This window comes from Esox lucius, chromosome 20 (assembly GCF_011004845.1).
Source record: "Esox lucius isolate fEsoLuc1 chromosome 20, fEsoLuc1.pri, whole genome shotgun sequence".
Taxonomy (NCBI): Eukaryota; Metazoa; Chordata; class Actinopteri; order Esociformes; family Esocidae; genus Esox; species Esox lucius.
The window spans coordinates 3,324,955-3,335,398 of NC_047588.1; the positions used below are offsets into that span (position 1 = coordinate 3,324,955).

General features: G+C 46.4%; 1 protein-coding gene and 1 long non-coding RNA gene across 2 annotated transcripts in view; one reads left to right on the forward strand and one right to left on the reverse strand.

Moving 5' to 3' along the window:
- fbxl4 (F-box and leucine-rich repeat protein 4) overlaps positions 1-1,058 on the reverse strand; it is a 16,050-nt gene extending 14,992 nt beyond the window's left edge. The window contains exon 1 of the mRNA XM_013132085.3: positions 919-1,058. The gene's annotated coding sequence lies outside the window, so the exon portion shown is untranslated. The remainder of the gene's footprint in view (positions 1-918) is intronic.
- A 6,074-nt stretch (positions 1,059-7,132) lies between these two features.
- LOC117593517 lies at positions 7,133-9,671 on the forward strand. Its single transcript, XR_004574938.1, has 2 exons — positions 7,133-7,172; positions 7,890-9,671. It is a non-coding gene; the product is annotated as an uncharacterized LOC117593517 (long non-coding RNA).
- The last annotated feature ends 773 nt before the right edge of the window (positions 9,672-10,444 follow it).

Consider the following 10,444-nt stretch of genomic DNA (forward strand, 5'->3'; position numbering starts at 1 on the left):
CAAAGCAATTTTTCTGGAATATCCCTCAGGTGACTGAGACAGCTCAGCAATGGCAGAATGTTACTCATCAACAAGTTACGCAGTCATCACTGAATCTCCTGCCAAACATGCCCCAAAAATCAGTCCTCTTTCAGAGTCAAAGTCGTCTAGCAGTAAGAAACGTTATATCCTTTAGACATGGTAGCCCAAATAACTGGCAACAGGGTCGACAAAGCATATTTGCAGGATTGGACGTTAATACCACGCCTTTGTGACAGCACTTGCTTTTGACTTGCTTCTCCTTTATTAAAGAGTAGCATTTATATTATTACACATCACATATCTGTCATGTATAGTGTCATAATGCAAAGCTGCTTGTTACATGGTTGTTGTGTTGCAGCTATAGAGTTAGCCTATTATTAAAGAATATGCGCTTTATTACAAGCCACATCAACATCAATCTCCTACAAACGTGTTGGCTAGCTTATAATGGACGCTCTTCATCTTGAAGGGCGTCCATTATTTCCAAGATAATACATGTTCAGAACCTGGAGTTCATCCATAGGTTACATATGGTCCCGAACTAACTCTAAATTTAGTTTGCAGAAAGACATGCGATACATTATAAACATACACAATGAACATAACGGCGTAAACGTAACTGCTGCTGCTGTGCCTGACTAAAATGTTACTACTACCAGGATTTTTTTTTTTACCAGTTCAGTTAAAATTATCCAAAATGTCTAAACGTATTCATCTCAAAAGGAAAAATTATATTATAAAAATAAGGTTTAATGCAGTTAGCGAGCGAAAGAACCTTAAACGGATATTGTCTATTGAAAACGTAGTTGGCTGTCTAGCTAAAGTAAGATAAACAGCTATGGGACTGTGCATACATTTGTGCAGACTAAAACTCAATAATATAACATGTGTACTTACTGTTCCACTAGGTCAAAATAAGCATTCATATAGCAAGACTGTCTTCGTTCCATATCTGAGATGATTTCACCAGAAACCATGAAACCGCTAACAGTTACTTACTCCTGTGCTGTTCTGTTTACATCAATCTAAGCTATCAACATCCGGTTAAAGCTTATAAAGCAAAGCATTATGGGATTTCTAGTCTTGTTTAGAGAACGGAAGCTAATGTCTGGATTTAAAGGGGCACTGAGTAAAATCCAGCCTCCAACGATAAAAATACTCAATTTAAACAATAACAAGAATTGTCTCCTGCTCTATGGAGGAATTTTAGGGACTTTATTAAATAAATATATACAAAATGAAATAAAGAGGGAACTATATCATTTAAATGATAAATAAAAGAATGCATAGAAAACATGTAACGAAATGTAACAATGGTGTATTTCAAATTGTTACTGCACCCTGCTGCACTGTAATATCTTCGGCTGTTTCTATTTCATCTGCAGAAGAAAGCATTTTCCTCATCAAATCATCCAGTGCAGCCGGGTGCAGACATGTTAATGCCTAATAAAAAAAACATATTTGGTAAAGCCCACCCTTCCAAATTTAATGGGTCAAAGTGACAGATTCAGTGATTGACAGATTCAGTGAATGATTCAATAATGATAGTTATTACAGTGACTGCAACCATGAAATACATTTTGAAATAAATTGTTAAATGTAGAAATACACCATTCAATGTGTTACATGTTTTTTATTAATTATTTTAACATTTAAATTATATACTGTTCAAAAGAATTCAGGGTACACGTAATCATCACAGTATAACACCAAGTCAATTAAACTTCAGGGATATCAATCTGTCAACAGTTAGGAAGCATAAGTGATTGTGAATCAATGTCACCTGTTTTGGTGTAAATTAAAGTGACAACAGATGCACTGGAGAGGCAACAGCAAGACAACCCCCAAAAAAGGCATTTTGCAGGTGGTGGCCACAGACAACTTCTCTCTCCTTATCCTACCTGACTAATTCTTCTCTAGTTTTGCATTGTTCTAGTGTCCTTGTCACTACTGGTAGCATGAAGCGGTACCTGCAGCCCATTCAGGTTGCACAAGTAGTCCATCTCCTCCAGGATGGAACATCCATACAGTGGATATAAAATGTCTACACACCCCTGTGAAAATGCCAGGTTCTTGTGATCTAAAAGAATGAGACAAAGATAAATAATGTTAGAAAATTTTCAACTTTAATGTGACCTATAATGTGAACAATTCAATTGAAAAACAAACTGAAATCTTTGAGGGGGAAAAATAAAAAACTCACAATAACCTGGTTGCATAAGTGTGCAGACCCTCTTATAACTGGGTATGTGGCTGTGTTCAGAATTAACCAATCACATTGAAACACATGTTAACACATGTTTACACACCTGCCATCCTTTAAAGTGACTCTGATTAATCACAAATAAAGTTCAGCTGTTCTAGTAGGATTTTCCTGACATTTACTTAGTTGCATCTCAGAGCAAAAGCTATGGTCTGCTGAGAGCTTTCAAAGCATCAGAGGGATCTCATTGTTGAAAAATATCAGTCAGGAGAAGGGTACAAAAGCATTAGATATACCATGGAACACAGTGAAGGCAGTCATCATCAAGTGGAGAAAATATGGCACAACAGAGACATTACCAAGAACTGGATGTCCCTCCAAAACTGATGAAAAGATGAGAATAAAACTGGTCAGGGAGGCTTCCAAGAGGCCTACAGCAACATTAAAGGAACTGCAGGAATTTCTTGCAAGTACTGGCTGAGTGCTACATGTGACAACAATCTCCCATATTCTTCATATGAATGGGCTATGGGGTAGGGTGGCAAGACGGAAGCCTTTTCTTACAAAGAAAAACATCCAAGCCCGGCTGAAGTTTGTAAAAACAAACATCAAATCCCTCAAAAGCACATGGGAAAATGTGTTATGGTCTGATGAAACCAAGGTTGAACTTTGGCACAAAAACAACTATTGCCACGTCAAAATGTGCCATGCTAATAGACTCCTACCCAAAAAGACTGAGTGCTGTAATAAAATCAAAAGGTGCTTCAACAAAGTATTAGTTTAAGGGTGTGCACACCTATGCAACCAGGTTATTGTGAGTTTTTAATTTTTTACTCTATCCCCTCAAAGATTTCAGTTTGTTTTTCAATTGAATTGATCATGTTATAGGTCACAATAAAGGTGCAAAATGTTCTTACATGATTTATCTTGGTCTCATTTTTTTACATCACAAGAACCTGGCATTTTAACAGGGGTGTGTAGACTTTTTATATCCACTGTGTGCCGTAGCATGAAGGTTTGCTGTGTCTCCCAGTACAGTGTTGAGAGCATGCCATGAGACAGGCCATTACACAAGGAGAGTTGGACAGGGCCGTAGAAGGGCATCAACCCAGCATTAGGACCGGTATCAGCTCCTTTGTGCAAGGAGGAACAGGAGGAGCACTGCTAGAGCCCTACAAAATGACCTCTAGTGGGCTACTGGTGTGCATGTTTCTGACCAAACTGTCAGAAAAAGACTCTATGACGGCATGGTGGGACCTGTGCTCACAGCCCAGCACTGTGCAGCTCGATTGGCATTTGCCAGAGAACACCAGAATTGGCAGGTTCACCATTGGGGCCCAGTTCTCTTCTCAGATGAGAGCAGGTTCACACTGAGCACATGTGACAGACGTGAAAGATTCTGGAGACACTGTGGTGAATGTTATGCTGCCTGTAACATCATCCCACATAACCGGTTTGGCAGTGGGTCAGTGATGATCTGGAGAAGCACATCCTTGGAGGTTTCCTTAGATTTTCAATGTGAGTTTGAATCCAGCCCTCAATCAGTTGTTGATTTTGGTTTCCATTGACCGTTGTTACCTGATTTTGTTCTCAACGAATTACACAGTACAGTAAAGATTTTGATCTTTAATATATTTAGATCATTGTGACTTAAGTGTTCCCTTAATTCTTTTGAGCAGTGTACATTAGCAGCCAGTGACACAACGGTGAGCAAGCGGGGACCCAAATGCAGACACAGAGGCAGAGGAGGGCATTCCAAAGTATTTATTGAATAACCAGGGAGTGGGCAGGCTCGTAGTGGTGGACAGGCAGGGGTCGTTATCGGGAAGGTCAGATGGTCAAAGGTACAAGGGTAGCAGGAAGGCTCGCAAGGGGGACAGGCAGTGTTTCTTGTTGGGCGGTCAGATGGTCGAAGGTACAGGGGAGGGCAGGCACGCAGGCTCGAAATCCGAAAAACAGGCAAGGGTCGCAACCGGGGAAGAGAATAACAGGTAGAGTGGATAATACAACGCATAGAACACAGGGAATTACTGTACAAGACAAGACGATCTGGCAACTGCCAAACAGAGAACAGCGTCTAAATACACAGGGCTAATAGGGAACCGGGAACACCTGGTGAGGGACGGGGACAAGACAACAGGTGAAACACATCAGGGCGTGGCAGCCAGGGTTTATTAAATTCAGGTAGCCTAATATAAATGCTCTACTGCTCTGACATTCAGATCATAACGTTAATAGAATAAAGCAGAAATAGAAAGGAGCAATAAATTAATTATTTCATTGTGGTTAGCTAAGGGAAATAAAATATTAATGAGGGAGACAACTTGTCGGTATTAGAGACTACTTTAAAGTTTTTCTCCACACGGCACTCCATTTGTCAATTAGCGCAGGTTATTGAGTCAAACATTTTCTGTTTTTCATACAAAGGTTTGACATTATTTTGTGCAAATATTCTTTGGTACTGTCATGGTGCGGTGAGCAGCAGCGCCACCGTGCCATATTTCCACAAGTTCCCATATTCTCACGAACACATCCCGGACTGTCACATGTTTCCCATCTTCCACACCAGGTCCCAATCTAGCTCGTTTGTATGTGTATATATATGTTTCCCCTCTGCTCCCCACATTGTGGATCATTGTTGCTGTTGCTTGTCATTGTTGCTGTCTGTTAGTATACCGGTGAGTGTTGTTAAATTACTGTTGAATGTTGATTGTTAAGACGCGTTGTCGCGCACTTTATTTTCATCAGTAGTTAGTTTCGTTTTCCGTTCGTGTTTGGTTTGTTTGTTGTTTTAATAAAAACCCACGAACGAGAGTACTGCCTGCGCCTGGTTCCTCCAACACTACACCGCGACGAGTTGTTACAGAATGATCCACCTAATCTGGAACCCGCAGGCTATGACGGAGGAGGACCACCTATGGAATCGCCGCCTCCTCTTATGCATGCTCGGCACGTTCCTCTACCGAGACATGGAGCGGGAAGCTCCCTTTACGGTGGAGCGTGTCGAGCGTGTACTCGCGGAGGCGTGCAGACAACGGGCCATCACCAGCACGAAGGAGCTGCTGGCCCGGTACCCATTCCGTCTGCGGAGGGACATCTTCCCTTCGTCTGGGAAAGCACTGAAGAGGGCAAGGCGCCCAACGCTCAGCCCGAGGTCCCCCCATGAAAATTTTAGGGGGGGGCTGAGTGGGTGCCCGAGGGAAGCCCCGACGGCGCCCCCTCTATGTCCGGGGCCTCCTCGACCCCGTGCAGGCTGGCCAGGCTGTAGGCTGGCAATTAGGCGCACACCGCTTCCTGCTCCGCGGCCTTCCGCCGCCCCTGTCCCTGCGCCACGGCGCCGATTGCCCCCTGCTGCATTGGAGCAGCAGCCAGCGCCTCCTACCTGCCAGCAGCGGCAGTCAGCGCCCCCTGCTGCATTGGAGCAGCAGCCAGCGCCTCCTACCAGCCAGCAGCGGCAGTCAGCGCCCCCTGCTGCATTGGAGCAGCAGCCAGCGCCTCCTTCCTGCCAGTGGCAGCAGCCTGCACCGCCTGAGGCCGAGGAGGAGTGGCCTGCACCGCCTGAGGCCGAGGAGGAGTGGCCTGCACCGCCTGAGGCCGAGGAGGAGTGGCCTGCACCGCCTGAGGCCGAGGAGGAGTGGCCTGCACCGCCTGAGGCCGAGGAGGAGTGGCCTGCACCGCCTGAGGCCGAGGAGGAGTGGCCTGCACCGCCTGAGGCCGAGGAGGAGTGGCCTGCACCGCCTGAGGCCGAGGAGGAGTGGCCTGCACCGCCTGAGCTTGCCGGGGTTTGGCTGCCACCGCCCTCTCCTGTCCCGGCCGCCCCGGCGCCCCTTCCTGTCCCGGCCGCCCCGGCGCCCCTTCCTGTCCCGGCCGCCCCGGCGCCCCTTCCTGTCCCGGCCGCCCCGGCGCCCCTTCCTGTCCCGGCCGCCCCGGCGCCCCTTCCTGTCCCGGCCGCCCCGGCGCCCCTTCCTGTCCCGGCCGCCCCGGCGCCCCTCCTTCGGCTCTTCCGGCTACCGACCCACCGTCGGCTCTTCCGGCTACCGACCCACCGTCGGCTCTTCCGGCTACCGACCCACCGTCGGCTCTTCCGGCTACCGACCCACCGTCGGCTCTTCCGGCTACCGACCCACCGTCGGCTCTTCCGGCTACCGACCCACCGTCGGCTCTCCCGGCCTCTGACCCTCCGCCGGCTACCGACCCATCGTCGGCTCTCCCGGCCTCTGACCCTCTTCCGGCTACCGACCCATCGTCGGCTCTCCCGGCCTCTGACCATCCGCCGGCTACCGACCCATCGTCGGCTCTCCCGGCCTCTGACCCTCCGCCGGCTACCGACCCTCCGTCGGCTCTCCCGGCCTCTGACCCTCCGCCGGCTCCTGATCTTCAGCCGGTTCTGCCTCCCCGGCCTGTCCCGACGGCTCCGCCACCCTGGTTAGTCTCGGCTGTTCCGCCCCCTCGGCGGGTTTGTGCCGATGGGGGTTCCGCCCCCCCTCCCTTGGGCTGGGGTTTGTCTTGGCCCGTCCGGTGGCCGGGCCTTTGGGGGGGGGTACTGTCATGGTGCGGTGAGCAGCAGCGCCACCGTGCCATATTTCCACAAGTTCCCATATTCTCACGAACACATCCCGGACTGTCACATGTTTCCCATCTTCCACACCAGGTCCCAATCTAGCTCGTTTGTATGTGTATATATATGTTTCCCCTCTGCTCCCCACATTGTGGATCATTGTTGCTGTTGCTTGTCATTGTTGCTGTCTGTTAGTATACCGGTGAGTGTTGTTAAATTACTGTTGAATGTTGATTGTTAAGACGCGTTGTCGCGCACTTTATTTTCATCAGTAGTTAGTTTCGTTTTCCGTTCGTGTTTGGTTTGTTTGTTGTTTTAATAAAAACCCACGAACGAGAGTACTGCCTGCGCCTGGTTCCTCCAACACTACACCGCGACGAGTTGTTACAGGTACACTCGATAATACCGAAAGTGTGGAAAATGGAAATCAGAACTGTTGGTAATAAACCATACCAAATTGTTATCAAAATATTGATTTTCGTGACATTCTTAGTTTAAGGTTGGAGGGATAGTCCTGCGACTGACTAATACGAGTATAAAGTATAAACATCAATCAAAACTGATAAACAGACCTACGAGAAAGTTTAAATGGGTTATATCTCGGACACAGAGTATTTGACGTGCTTGCCTGTCTGTACTGGTTAGCCCACCAGCTAGCATAGGTGTTTGCCACCATTCTCCAGTGCTAACTTATCATTTGTGAGTAATCCTCCGCTAATGCATCATTACCTAGGTCTTTGGGCTGCGGTAGTTCAATGACTGTGTAATACTCGATTGGGTCTTACACTGGAATAGCTTTAGTCTTTCGGAGCGCTGCACTGGAAGGTTGGCAGCCCAGTTTACCTAACCGTACAAATGACGTGCATTTGTGTTTCACATAAATTGCCCACTCTTTAACACGTTATGTCTTCCATTTAACTTAAATATATGAATACCATTGTTGGTTAGCTATATTGCCATAATGTTAGGTATGCACAGCTGCTTCTTCTGTGGGGTTGAACTATTACTGGAAGACAGTCATGACCTATGCTCGAAATGCCTGGGAGTGGGTCACCTATGAGAGGTTTTCTCTGACCTCTGTATTAACTGCAACCATTCTTCCTTTAGGAGTGAGGGAAGCTTGTTTGGCCTTGGTTGAAGACCTTGTTTTTTCTGATAAATTGCCAGCGCCTGATGTCGCTTGCCAGGACACTCCCAAGGCCGCCAAGAGGGGTAGCAACTACAAAGCTTGTGGCAGCCCTCAAGTAAAGAAATCCAAAACCAAAGAGTTGACTTTATCCTCAGAGATAATGCAGACCTTTCTGCATTCCTTCAAGCCCTGAGTCAGGGCCATCTAGCACCCCTTCAAGTTTAGGGGACTCGTTGGAGGACTCTGATGAAGACCTGCTTTCTGCTCTGGCTTACAGCCAATGCTTTGTCAAGTTGAATGATAACATATCCAGGGTCACAAAAGCTGTGCCAACAATTCAGACCCATTCATCATCAATGCTAAGGATGGGTCAGAGGAGTCTTTCCTGACAACACGGAGTCACAAGAAAGTTCTGCCTCTTTAAGTGTGGTCTTTTGGTCAGCCTTGGCTAGGTAATAACTCGATAAACCCCAGGCATCAGCCCGTCACCAACCTGTTTTTTTAGGAAAGGCCCAGCTGCAACGCCATTTAGTTTGACGACCTCGTCAGCCTTCCTTAAGGAACTTGCTGGGCAGACCCATGGGCCCTAGCCCACTTAGTCAAGGATTGTAGGACACTATCTGCCATGTACGATGCAAAATAACATTGGTTGGTTGCATACACATAAAGTAGATGACTGCATAGCAGAACTGATGCTTTCACCCGATGAGGTCTTGAAGGATGGCGCCCACTGTCTCAGATTTCAGGGCAGGACCATTGATGAGCTCCTGTTATGGGTCTAAGACACAGCGGCTCACATTGGCTATTTCTTCTGCAAAACGAGTGAGTTACATGCACTCTCAGTACATGCACTCTCAGAGTCCAAACTGGCTGCAATGGAAGGCAGACAATCTGGGTGTGACCTTCTGGCCGAATCCAGGTTTTCTGCCCAATGTTCTGTCACCCTTCACATAAACCAAGCAGTAGAGCTGGAGGCTTACTTTTACCTTCCTTTTCGGAATGTTGAGGAGGAGGACATTTCCTGTGTCCATTCCATTCACTCAGGCGTTACATTCAAACTTCTGGTACCATCAGGATGTCAGACCAGCTTTTCCTGTGTTTCGGCGAAGTCAGTGTCATGCATTGCACAAGCAGAGGCTTTCACACTGGGTTGTGGATGTCATCGCTCAGGCCTATAAAGAATCAGGATGGTCTAACCAGGAGGGTGTGGTGTGTCCCTATCCAGGATTGTTGCCACATACTGGGCTGCTCTGAGAGGCGTCCCCCTGGCTGAGAAATTTGCTGCTGATACCTGGTCATGACCATGTACATTATCAATATGAATGTCACATCCTGCTACACACTGGGTTCTGCAATTCTCCCATTGCCTTCTTCTCTTTAACTTGAAGTTAGTGGAGTTGATTCAAGTGACCTTGTTGGTATGACTCATCCATAATTTCTACCGTGCTGACGGTCTCAAAGGTATGAAGTAGAAGTTACGAGTATAACTATGGTTCTACGATTACCCATTAGTACTTTATTGTGGCTCAGAATCTTAGTCAATAAGATTCTGTGAGACAGTGTGTACGGTTTTATAGGAACCGTGGGGGCACATCATCCCAAGCAGTTACCAGCATTACTTTATTGTTATAATTGCTCGACCTGTGCACAGCACAATTCATTCATTCTTCCAAGTAATCATAGTGACATTCATATTTTCCAATATCTGGTCATTCATGCTTTTATTCATGCTAATAGTACAGTAAAAACATTCCATATGACCCCTTTAGTTATTTATTTCACCATTATTTATCAGGTCAGTCAATTGAGGATTGCCCAGATGGCACTGAGTCATTGGTTGACCGGTGGCTCTACAGTAGCATCAAGGACCACTCGCTAGTGTGATCACAAATTATTAAATTGACAGTGGGCCGGCGGTAGACACTTTTACAAAGCTGCAGCCAAGCTCCTAACAGTTACTTGCCCCTATCTTCCCACAGCCCAGTCGCTGCTCGCTAGACCCTAAACCTACCAGGCGACGGCTGCCTATGTATATATACTGTATTTTAGTATTATTTAACATATCCTTTTTGAAAAGGTCTGTGTGAAGAGGAAAATTGAATCAATGAAATCAAATTAACATATTCCTATTCACAAGCTTTGCAAATAAGGGTAAGTGACATTGTAATAAGTGAACTTTAATTGACAAATCTGAATAAACATAGTCAAAGACACTTTGACAAACATTGAAAAAGCATCATATGGCATAATCGCAGTGCCGTAGCAGAATAATTAATGTTACCCTATCAAATCAATCAATCAAAATGTATTTATAAAGCGCTTTTTACAACAGCAGTTGTCACAAAGTGCTTTACAGAGACACCCGGCCTTAAACTCCAAGGAGCAAACAACAGTAGTGTTGAATTTCAGTGGCTAGGAAAAACTCCCTAAGAAGGTCGAATTTTAGGAAGAAACCTAGAGAGGACCCAGGCTCAGAGGGGTAACCAGTCCTCTTCTGGCTGTGCTGGGTGAGATATTAATTGGCTTCCGGTGC